Here is a 13,344-nt window from a genome sequence, read left to right on the forward strand (position 1 = left end):
AGGATGAACAAACAGAATGGGGTATAAAAGTGTCTGGTTGTAAATTGTAGCTGGTCAGTACACTTGCCTGAGCAAGCCCTGTGCCTGATGACTGCAATCTGCCCTATTTTCTTCTTATATCCTTACTTTTCATTTATTTCATAGCAGGGGCAAATATAGTTCTGTGATTTGGAGAACAGATCATGTAAGAAAAGGAAGGAGACAAGATGGGCCAACACAGTTGCAGAACAGTGCTTCACCAACAAACTCAAGTTTATATACTTATGTTTCCAAACTGCTATACCTAAAACTGGAGAGCAACATTCATTTTCTGGTGTTTAAAACAGTGTTATGATTTTGAAGGACTAACCTAACCGATTTGAGCAATATTACATGGACTTCTTTTTCCTAACTAGACACAAACTCATCAGTGATAAATTGTAACAGCCAATGATGCCTTGGCATTTTTATCTGAATTTCTTGACAATAAGAGATGTACAGGATGGTTCAGGATGGTTTTCAAGTTCAGTAGGATCTTTTTTTTTTTTTTTTCCAAAAAAGCTGTTCTGTGACAACCCCAGGGGGCAGACACATCACATGAAAAACATTTATGAAATTGCTCATTGATTTCTTTCTCAGAGGTAAAATGTTCTCACCTCACTTCCCTGCACTCTTCAATTCAAAGCTTTACGCAGAAGTTAGGAGTAAGAGGACTTTTTTCTCTTCTCACCCATCAAGAATTAATTTGAATGACTATAACTGCTGTTTCCAGTAGGCACCTTGCTATTACCAATCCACTTTAATTCTTTCTTTTTTATTATGAAAGGATTAGCATTGTTCCTCAAGATATTTCCCACATGATTCAAATTCCTTTGAGTCTACCACTTATGTCCTCCCATTGCACCTTCTTTCACTTCTCTTCATCCTGGAGCACACTCCAAGTCAGCTTGTTTCATCATGTGAAAGAAATATCATCCACCCCATTGTAAGCAGACTCTAAAATGATGTGAACCGATTTGGTTAGTTCCTCAGAAAAGACTGCAACAACTCCCCTAAAATAAAACTCACTCTGCTTTAATGTCTTCTAGACCCAATGGAAGTTCCCATGATCCTGTTCCCATTTGTCATAGCCAAAGACAGACAAAAGGTTGCTTTACCTTTGAAACATGAGCAGCTAGAATATCTTTTTTTTTTTTTTTTTTAATAAACCTTTACATTGTTTTGTTGACATCCAAAGGTATTTGGAATAAACTACAAAGCAACTGTCCCATGCTAAAGCAGATTATATCCTTTAAGTAACATGATCTAAACTCTCTATAGGATGAAAAATTCCATAACCTCACAAATTATTGGATGCTTCTTCCTCATTGCCGTTCTGACTTCTTCAAATACATGCCTTCCCAGTTTCCTCTATATGTCATTTTTCTTGTGATGATCATTAACTACTTTCTTTGCAATTTGATAATTTTCTTTGTGATTTTCCTTTGAATGACTGCAGCTTTAATATAATGCTCAGTCTCACTGCAGCTGCCCTTCACAATTTCTCACCCTGAAGAGGGAGGACACACCAGATACCTGTCATCAGATATAATGCTGATTTGGGGATTGGTGTTGCTATGATGACCTCACAATGCACAGCTGGACATTTTCCTTATAGTTTCTCTGCTTTTCTATGAGTTAACCATGGCCTAATCTTGTTCTGTGTAGCCTTCTAAAAGCAAGACAACACAAAGAATTCATTTGCACAAAATCTACTTGTCTGGACAGAAAATATAGGAAACTTTTTCTGTTTCAATCTCACGTTGTTTCAGTTTACTGTATTTCATCATTTCCAAAATGTTTTATGACCCCCATTTTCTTCAAGACAAGGGTTGTTAATTCTGTATTTTATGTAATTCATCTTTGCTTTCCATATCACATTGTTGAGGAAAGCTATAAACATGATATTTCTATTAGGGACTTACAGCATGTCAATTTCTGCTGTGTCATGATTAACATATTTTTGTGTCTTTAGAATTTTAATTAACACTTTAATTATGTTTTTCATTTAAGCAATACTGGTTTAATAGCTGCTGACTATTGAACCAGTATTGCTTCTTTACAAGTATTGCTGAAAAGCACCACTTGGTTATGCCATCTGACTTTGTGGGTATGACAAACTGTTATGATTCGATTATAAGAGATGCCTCTGCCTCATTTAAGGTGTAAACAAGACCATATGCCTAAGCCAATAGTATGGCTTTTATTTAACAGTAATGTGACCTAGAGAGATAGAAACAGGAAGGCAGGCAGAGCCCAAGAAGAAGGGATGGGTGCAGAGAAGGTGGTTTAAGATTTGGATTTATTTCTCATTATCCTACTCAACTTCTGATGGGCAATTAATTAGATTATTTCTCCAAATGGAGTCTTTTTTGCCTGTGGTGGTACTTGCTGAGTGATCTCTCCCTGCCTTTATCTGAAGCCTTTCATCATATTTTCTCATTCCTATCCAGTTGAGGGGAGAAGTGATAGAGTGGCTTGGTGGGCACTTGGTGTCCAGCCAAGGTCAACCCACTGCAAATGGAAACATTTTCTACGGCAGAGATTTCTCCAGATTATTTCTCCTCTCCCTGACATACTTTTCTAGTCATCCCTAGTCAAATATTCAGCAAGGAAAAGTGCCTTGCTATGCCTCATAGTTATCTATTAGAACTGTTTGTCCTTTCTTCCTATAATGATTCTCTGATGACTTTGAATAGTATTATTTCAGTTTTATCTCCTTGTGCCATTTTTCTTTATGTGTTTAAGTGTCCATGATGCTGCAAATAGCTTTGCTGCTCCTGACATGAATATTGAAGAGTGTTCCATAAAAGCTATTAGATCATATCTTTTCTGAGGCACAGAGCTGATCTGGAATTCTACGTTGATATTTTTTAGCATGACTAGACAGGAGTTTATGTTGCTTTCCAAGCACTGAAGACCTCAGGGTTTAAGATATGTTTTGATAATGTCTTTTCTGTCTTCTCTGGTCTGTAATTTCCATAGCTATGAATGCCTGCTGAAATGAAAGCAAATATTATATGCTGTCTGAAGTCAATTGCATCTTCTTTCTATGAATTCATGCAGCAGAATATAGATATGCTGCAGAAGTAAAAATGTGCTGTAATTAGAAGCCCTCTTTACCATCTCTGAAATGTAGAGCAGAATTCAGAGTAACTAGAACTTATCCTCATTAAAACTTATGATAATTGATTAAAGAAGCAATTCAGTTTTTTCTCTTGAAATGTGACAGTATTTTGCTTTTGGATTATTGTGCTGTTGACCCAATTTACTTGGGATGACAAGTCTAAAATTTGTGATGTCCAGCAGTCAGCAATAAATTATCTAGTAATTTCTTCAGGTATTTGGAGGGAATGGAAAATTAAAAGTCCTCAGTAGTGAAATAAATATCCAGTGGATATAATGGATAGAACCCATCTACAATAAAATATAATAAAATAACTTAAAACCTCTCCTCCATCTGCATATTCTCTCCTGATTTTTGAAGTTCTGTCCTTAAGCATAACCAAGAAAACTTGCTTCTGATTTACAGAAGCTTGATGAGCATAGGTTGCTATGCAGGGGTAAAATATGTGCTATTCCTCTGTTTCTTAAACAATTTAGTGGAAACTCATATAAATTTATGTTAAAGACTACAAGAACCACTTAAATTTATGTCAGATTCAGGTCATCACTTCAAGGATTTCACAGTTAATTCACAATCTCTCTCTGACATGAATACAGAAAGTAAAAATCTCTCCGAATCAGATGATAACAAAAACACATTATGGTATAACTGATGCAATCATCTTGCATGCTCTTGGAATAAAATACACATTAGAGGGAAGAACTGAAAGTATTTTGATTAGCTGTAGGAAAAATACAAACTGTTGGAAACCCAAATAATTATAGCACCTTCTTGCTTGTATCAAAATATTTCATCACCGGTTGTTAGGATGTTGATGACATGAATGTGTGGTATATAGGTATTGCTATTGCATATGCAAGGCTGATATAAAAATATGTTTAGCCTATGATCTTGAACTTCTCTTTATGTTCTTTACATAGTAAATAACAGAAATTTATTTTATGTTACAAAATAAATATTTGCAAATATTTTGTAATAAATTATTTGCAGAGTAAATAATGTGAAGTTTAAAGCACAGCATACTTATCATCTTCAATGTTAATGGCAAATGAGCACTTAATGAAACTTGCAGAATTCAGTTGTCTCTACAGTGTGCAATGGAAAAAATATTTTGGTAATCATATGCATATTTTAAAAAATCTTATACTGTGTAGAGATTACTATGTTGAGTCAATACAGAGAAACTCATTAATATATGAATTACTGAAGTTACACATTTTACAGATTTCTTTAAACAACTCTCTCCCTTCTATAACTTTCTTACAAATATTACATCAGAATCACATTATTCTAAAATATTTTCTTAACACTTAATTTCAAGTACTTCTTATAGCAAAGCCAGATGATCATTTGAGAAAAGCCATTTAATATCATCCTTTGAATTTACCTCAGTTATAGGTAAGGTAATAGGTTATAGGTTAAGGCTGTAGGTATAGGTAAGGCCCAATATCTGAGGGTATTAAAATAAATAAATAACAAGGTACAAGATATACTCACAAAGTGCATGCATTGAATATAGATAATAATTTATCTGTATATGCGTTCTGGAGTGTATGTTATGTCAAGACTGTAGGCATGACTGTTTTAAACATTTTCACCTCTCTGAAGCAAGCACAGTTTGACATCCTCCAGTAGAGAAAGAGTGATCTTTGTAAGAGAACTAGAGTTAAGATAACAAATTATACCTGCAGGAGAGTGTTTTGCTACTTTTTTTCATCAATGTGCTGCTGCCCTTCAGTTGTTGGTACAGAAATCCAGCAGACAGGGAGACTATCAGGGCTTTATAGATAGGAAGTTTGCTTAAGCCAATCTGTGCTCTGCCCATTTAGTCTTATCATGGTTGCCTCCATGTCATTAATAAAAAGAGACAACAATGGAAGTGCTGCCACATGAAAGTTTAAGAACCCATTGCTTTCCTTCACCTCTACAAGGCAGCTTGCCTACTGTCCAGACACAATAGAATTTCTAATCAAACTTTTAAGTAGATTATATAGCTCACTGAACCTGACTGTGCTATGGTATCCTTTTCTTCCTCTGAATCTCTAAATCCCCACTGCTTTCTTAACAGCCACGTAGCATAAACTAGTTGTCTCTGAAACTTACCCATTTTATTTCATTCAAAGACCTGCTATCTCTCTCTCTCATGCACTCTCCTATTTTTCTTCCTCCCTTTTTTTTTTGTTAACAGTCAAGTTTTCCCTACATGAAGAAATTTCCCAAATAAATTAGGAAAATGCAAGATCCATCTTAATTTGATCCTTTAGATATAGGAGGGGGGAAAAACTGCATAAAAAAAGTTTTTCTTCATCTAGCATCTAGAGAGCCATTTTTATTTCAGCATATAAAGTTAGAGGGTATGCATGTTTGCAGTAATCTTTCCTACATAGAATGTCAATTTATTGATACAGAAAATCTAGGAGTTATATAAAAAAAAAAATAGAGATAAATAGCTGAGAAAAATACATATTCTTTTGACATAATGATAATACAGCATTCTTATTGATTGCTGGCTGGATTATCCTTCACATTTATTTGTATCTGTAATATATTCATACGTATTTAGACCCCTCAATTTTATTTATATCAGCATAGTCTCCTATAGAGAAACACTTAAAGGTTAGTTGTGAAGCTGTGTCACAGAAAACACAAATGTATTCCACCTCTGACTTGTGACATAGTTAAAACCTTCAGACCTGAGGCTTAAGTCAGTGTCTGTTGATGCAATTGGAAAGATTTACACCAATTTTAATAGAAACAGTACTTTGCTTACAAAACCAAACATGCACAAAACTTGATGCAAAGCCATAGTCTCTGTCTCTGATTTATCAATTGACATTTACTACTTTTCTCTGGCCATTTTGTGCATCATAACACAGAGTTATTGCTTCAATGTTTCATATCAGCTTCATACTTACATATGAACTTTACCATTCACAATATAATGTTATGGTTTCAAAAGTAAACTACATAGTATTTTTAGGAAAATGGTGTGTGTAATGTCAAAAAAGTATCTTCTTTCAGGAGTCCTTCTTATTTCTTTAAGGAAAAAAAAAAAGATAATATCTTGTTACTTTCCAGGAGATTTTTAGTAAATGGTCTAATTATGCATCAGTAAGGATTTTTTTTCCTTTTTTGATAGAAATTCTCTTTGTTGAAGGAGCTTCTCTTTTCTTTTGGCAGGGGAAGCTGTGGCAAGCATCAAAGATTTGCATGATTATGCTTCTTTCTTTGAAATAGATTTTATTGCACAATCTGATCCTGGAAAATATAAATGGGCTAGGAACCCCCTTCCCATTGGAAATATTAGCAAAAAAAAAGTGTGCGAAAAGTAACATAATTCAGGGGAAAAAAGGATATGCTTAATATCAATACATCCGCTAATCACTGTAAAAAATACACGTCAAGTTATTAACTTAATTTCCATAGGTCTACAGGTCTAATTTATGCTATTTCTTATATTGGATCTGTCGAGCGGGATTATGCCAAGCACTGAACACTAAATGGGAAGAAATAATCTTTTGAGGGGATGGGGAGGAGGTTGTAGGTTTTTTTGGGTTTTGGGATTTTTTTTTTTTTAAGCTAGTGTATCATTTGTGTGATCAGTGGGAGAGAAGCAGCAGTATTTGAAAGACCCTGGAGCATTTTTAAATTCTTCAAATTCTTCTGACACCACTCAGTGGCAGATGTTTAATTTAATAATATAGGAAATATGACATGTACTATATAAATCTTCCATGGGTTACCATCCCAAAGCCAGCCTATGACTAAATTTTGTCAAGTTAAATGTGTACCCAAGCCATATTCCTATGATAAATAATCACAGCTAATTATACACAGAAGTACTTCTATGTTCATGCTTAAACCAGTTTATCAGTTGCTGGATAATTTCATTAGGTATTAGCTATTTTTTGGATAATGAGAAATGGTGAATATCCACTTGCTCCATTAAATCATAATTTTAACTCTTTCTACTAAAGTGTCCCTGACCTAGCTTATTTTCATAAGTTGAAATGCTAGCATCCCCATGCCCCAAAGTAGGAAATACTTTTGAAGGGAAAATGTCTTCTGTTTCTTTTAAAGTCTTTTTTAATAATGAAGATACAGGTCAAAAGAACTGCACATAGCACTGAAACTACCTGCAAACCATACAATAATTAATATCTATAATATATATAATATAATTATGATTCTTAATTATGTATCATCTACTAAATTATTTACTGTATTGTTCGTCTCTTTGATGCTGAACACTGAGTTGAAATTTTCAGAGAACTGTCAACAGTAGCTTCAGGATCACTTTCACAAGAAGTAGCAACTAACTTCCCGTCATATTTTCCCTCAGGCATATTACCTTGCACTTATCAACACTGAATTTCACCTGCTGATCCATCAGCAGATGTTACTCGTATAACATTTTAAAATCCTTCTGCAAGTCTGTACCATCAGCTTCAGATTTGTTCAACTGGAAAAATTACAAGTTTTTTCCCTTCTCCAAATCATTTTGGTTAAAAAAAGAACAACTAACACTGTTTCTTGGGCAAGGCTGTCATATACCTTGTTTGCCCTTTTTGTTCTTGGATCTCAGTTTCTGTGCTGTTGCTTGCATCCAGGTGGATTTTGGCAAGTATCTTGTTAGGGTAAATCCCTCCCACAGCAGCCAAGTCTGTGTTCCTGACCACGTAGGGTGTACGGAAGATGGGGAAGAAAAGCAAGCTTCCATGATCAGTGGGAGAGCAACAGCAGAAGTCATAAGACCATGAAGCATTTTTAAATTATGTAGAAAGTGGGGGAGTTGACTGTGTTAGTCTTGGAGGGCAAGAAAGATGAGGTTTGTGAACACATAAACTTCAGGGCAGGATACATAGATGGGGCGGCACAGTGGTACTGTGTAGTTAAGGATGGCGTCCAGAGGGTTGGAGAGTTGAAAGGGAGCTTAGAGTGGTAGCAAAACTAAGACACTACTTAGAACAGAAAAGAATGGACATGCTTGAAAGGTTATGAATGAAGTACTTGGGAAATTAGATTTTGATGACTAGGAGGGGAGATCAGCCATTCAGAACCTTTCTGAGGGTGGTAGGAAGAAAAAAAATGGAGCTGTGAGATTAGTCAGAGCAGCTTTAGAATGAATACCTTGTAAATCTCTTCATACTCTGATTTTTTGGCTGAAATAGCACAGATAACACTGCTGGAAACCACCCTGAATTACTAACCATAACCTTTATTTATTTTATACTTTTCAACTGGTGTTTAACTTATTCACAGAACTCACAGAATGTCTGGGTTGGAAGAGACCTTCAAGATCATCGAGTCCAACCCATGTCCTAGCACCTCAACTAGATCATGGCATCGAGTGCCATATCCAGTCTTTTTTAAACACATCCAGGGATGGTGATTCCACCACCTCCCCAGGCAGTCCATTCCAGCACTTTATCACCCTTTCTATCTATATTTTTCCTAATATCCAACCTATATTTCCCTTGATGCAGCTTGAGACTGTGCCCTCTTGTTCTGTCAGTTACTGCCTGGTGAAAGAGGCCAACCCCCACCTGACTACAACCACCCTTCAGGTAGTTGTACAGAGCGATAAGGTCACCTCTGAGTCTTCTTTTGTCCAGGCTAAACAACCCCAGCTCCCGCAGTCGTTCTTCATAGTGCTTGTGTTCCAAGCCCTTCACCAGCCTCTTTGCCCTTCTCTGAACGTGCTCAAGCGCCTCAACGTCCTTCCTGAACTGAGGGGCCCAGAGCTGGACACAGCACTCGAGGTGTGGCCTCACCAGTGCCGAGTACAGGGGAAGAATGACCTCCCTGCTCCTGCTGGCCACACTATTCCTGATACAGGCCAGGATGCCATTGGCCTTCTTGGCCACCAGGGCACACTGCTGGCTCATGTTCAGTCAGCTATCGACCAGTAACCCCAGTTCTCTTTCCGCTTGGGCACTGTCCAGCCACACCATCCCCAGCCTATAATGCTGCAGGGGATTATTGTGGCCAAAATGCAGTACCTGGCACCTGGACTTGTTAAACTTCACCTTATCGTACTCTGCCCATCCATCCAACTGTTCCAGGTCTCTTTGCAGAGCCCTCCTACCTTCCAACAGATCAACACATGCTCCCAGCTTAGTGTCATCTGCAAATTTACTAATGAAGGACTCAATTCCCTCATCCATGTCATCAATAAAAATATTGAACAGAACTGGCCCCAGGACACACCCCTGTGGGACACCACTGGTGGCTGTCTGCCAACTGGATGCCACTCCGTTCACCACCACTCTCTGGGCCTGGCCATCCAGCCAGTTCTTAACCCAGCGAAGAATGCCCCTATGCAAGCCATGTGCTGCCAGCTTTTCCAGGAGTATGCTGTGGGAGTCAGTGTCAAAGGCCTTGCTGAAGTCCAAATAGACAACATCGACAGACCTTCCTGCATCTACCAGGCGGGTCACCTGGCCATAAAAGTAGGTCAGGTTGGTCAAACTAGTGTCTTTTTTACACATCATTCATCACCCTAAACTCCCATGACTTCAAAAACCCTTATACAGATAATTTATGAAACTGTCTGTGTTGGATTGACCCTGACTGGATGCCAAGTATACACCAAAACCTATTACTCCCTTCCACAAGAGGACAGAGAAGAAAAAATATAATTAAAGGCTTATTTGTTAAGGACAGAGAGAGCTCACTCATCAATTACTATTACAGGCTAAACAGACTTGACTTGGGGATATCAATTTAATTTATTATGAAACAGAATCAGAGCAGGATAATGAGAAGTGAAACAAACCTTAAAAATACCTTCCCTGAACCCCTCCCACCTTCCCAGCCATTTTCTCTCCCCTTCTGTCCCCCCCCCCCAGAGGTACAGGGAGATGAGGGAATGGTGGTTACAGTCAGTTCACCACGTTGTCCTGGCTGCTGCTCAAGAAGTCAGGAAGAGGAGTTCTTGCCCTGCTCCAGCATGTGGTCCATCCCACAGACTACAGCTCTTCATGAACTGCTCCGGTGTGAGTTGCCCCCAGGGTCAAAAGTCTCACCAGGAAACCTGCTCTGGCATGGGTTCCTCTCTCTACAGGTCTTCAGGTCCTTTCCAGGAGCCTGCTACAGCATGGGCTTCCCACTGGTTCCCAGTCTTGTTTTGGGCATCCACATGTTCTGGCATGGATCGCCTCGACAGGCTGAGGGTGGACCTCTGCATCTCTGTGACCCTCCATGGGCTGCAGGGGCACAGCTGCCTCACCATGGTCTGCACCACAGGCTGCAGGGAATCTCAGATCTGGCACCTGGAGCACCTCCTGCGCTCCTTCACTGACCTTGGTGTCTGCAGAGTTTTCTTTTAACACATTATCACTTTTCTCTTCTCTGGACACAATTAGTTCAGGTATTATCTCTGATGGGCTCAGCCTTGGACAGTGGCAGTTCTGTCCTGGAGCCGGCATTGGGTCTGCCTGACATGAAGGAAGCTTCTGGCCTCTTCTCACAGAAGTCACCCCTGTAGCCCCACCACTACGAAAACCTGGCCATGCAAGCCCAATACAGTCTTTAATTAGGTAAACTTTGATTTTATCTCTCCATTTAACAAATTGGTAAATGAGGGAAGTGAAATTATTTGCTTGGGGTCACAAACTTAAGTCTACCAGTCTAAGACTCACCAAGATGTTTTATTTCTCAGTTTCACTCACCAAACAGAATAATTAAAGCAAATGTATAGGTCAGCAAAGCAAAATTAAATTAGACTGAAAATAATTGAGTGACAAGCTCTTAAACCAATCCAGGAATGCTAAGTCGCTCTTACTGTTCAAAAACATACATGAAAATTAAATGTATGCTTATGTCAGAGAATCTCAATAGAGTGTAAGATTACCCACTGAACTAGAAAGATCTACTGTCCTATATTTTTTTTTAGTAATATTCTTAGGAAAATGCAAAACTTTCATCAAACCAACAGAAAAAAAAAAAAGGTAGAATTTTTTATTCTTATAAATTATTTTTAGTTTCAAGACCCTTAGATTTCTAATAAGTATTTTAAAAACACATTCCAAGGGTTTCCTTAATTGTAACAATATTATCATTTAATTTACTTTCTGTGAATGCATGTGTATGGAGTTAAATCCAGCTGGTGGATGGTCATAAGTGCTGTTTCCCAGGACTCAGTTAGCGGGCAAATTCTGTTTAATATCTTTATTGAATGTCTGGATGAGGGGATTGAGTGCACCCTCAGAGAGTTTGAAGATGACCTCAAGTTCAACAGGATCTTCTGGAGGGTAGGAAGTCTCTGCAGAGGGATCTGAACAGTTTGGATTAATGGCCAAGGCCCACTGTAGGTGGTTCAACAATCACCATCCCTGAAAATGTTCAAAAGGCTTGTGGATGCAGCACATGGATACATGGTTTAGTTGGAAACATTGTGATGCTGAGTTAATGATTGAACTCAATGATCTTAGAGGCCTTTTCCAGTCCTAATGATTCTAAGATTCTATGATTTTATTTTTTGCTACAGTACTGAAGTCTTAAATTATCAATTTGTTTTATTAGTAACATCCTTTAGAAAAATAAATTAAAATCTGTTTTATGAACTTAAAAATTATCTTATTTTTTCTTTCCTAATGAGGGTAGACTTAAGTAAATTACTGTTTTACATTCCTTTTTCTTTCCCAGAAAATTACTAGGAGCTTGGAGTTTGGGATCTACATTATAAAAAATATAGCACCAAGCCTCAGACAGCTGAAACAGAAGAAAATGTCCATGGAAGCTAAACTCTGAAAATTTCGAAAGTTTCAGAAGACTGTTCTGTCAAAAAGACAGATAGATCTGCAGACTTGGGGATGAGGATGAAGAGCTGTATTGAATGAAAGAGAGAGACAGAGAGCCTGAGCAAGAAAGATCACTTTTTTACAAATGATAAGCTTCTGAGTTTTCATGAACCAACAAGATGGGGTTTTCATATATTTTTACAGTAGTTTTGTCTTGGAGATTAGAAAACGGAAACATGGCTTGACCCTGAAAACAATGTTGGCTGGCATTGTTAATGAAGTCCCACAACCCTGAGGGAGAATAATATGTACTGTTATCACTATGTTTGCTTGTATGTGACTGTGGCTAAAACTGTTGAGGACCCTGAACCAAAGGACAGAAGATAAGTCAAGTGTCCCCGACCAATTTCTCTCATTCTCCTAACTGGCATAATCCCACTGACTTGGTTTACATCAGCCAAAAATCTGAATTTTAAAAATGTGCTGTCAAGGGTATCCATTTTAAACCATAAATTTGAAAAACTTTGGAAATTATATTTAAAGCCTTAGTCCCACAAACAACTCACCTGAGCTATATTTTCCTAGTTTTAAAAAGATTTGGTTTGGATTTGATTGGCTTCAGATCTTCTAATGGTCTTTTGTGGGGAAAAATAAGGAAACTTAGGGTGTATTTAATTTGTTTTCACCGGCATTACTCACTATACTGTGGAATATAGAGCACTGAATGAGTGGAAAATTTTGCCAGAAAGTATCTGAGTGTACAGTCAGAGTAATTTGACATCTGTGGTTTAGCATTTTTATGAGTCATTTATTAAGTGCATTTAAAAATATGCTTTCCTTCTAATCTACCTTGTTTGTGTCATTATCTGTTCTCTGTAATTCACTCACTAGAAAGGGATCTAAATAAAAGCAAACCAAAACACCTGAGTTCAGCAACCCTGTGTTGATCAAGAAGCAAGAGCAACACGCATCCTGAAACAGTGATGCCTGATTAGGATTACTGCCTTTGTGACTTACTTCCAAATTTATTTGTGCAAGACGCCACAACAAAAATCTCTGAAATCCAGGAGTAGTGAGATTCCATTGAGGGACTTTTGCTCTGACCTCTTCATCATTACTAGACATGACAGCATGATTTTCTTAAAAATTAATTAGGATGAAAGGCAGAATGATTCCACAATGAAATGGGGAGGTAAACCAAAGATTTTGCAGCATATGAATGATGTAAACACCATTCAAGCATGACAAAATAATATCAGTAAAAATAATAAATACTTCCTTTAGTTTCTATAGTCATTCTATAGTCATCATTTCTATAGGTCATCTGTAGTTTTATAACTGGCATATCAATTATAGGTGGGGGAATTTAGTTGCTAGATATAAAATATATCTAAGTTGAACCAAACATTTACTTTGAAGACTTTTCAACTTTTTTCAGTTCTTCCTTTTTTTTTG

Source organism: Corvus hawaiiensis, chromosome 2, assembly GCF_020740725.1.
Source record: "Corvus hawaiiensis isolate bCorHaw1 chromosome 2, bCorHaw1.pri.cur, whole genome shotgun sequence".
NCBI classification, from domain to species: domain Eukaryota; kingdom Metazoa; phylum Chordata; class Aves; order Passeriformes; family Corvidae; genus Corvus; species Corvus hawaiiensis.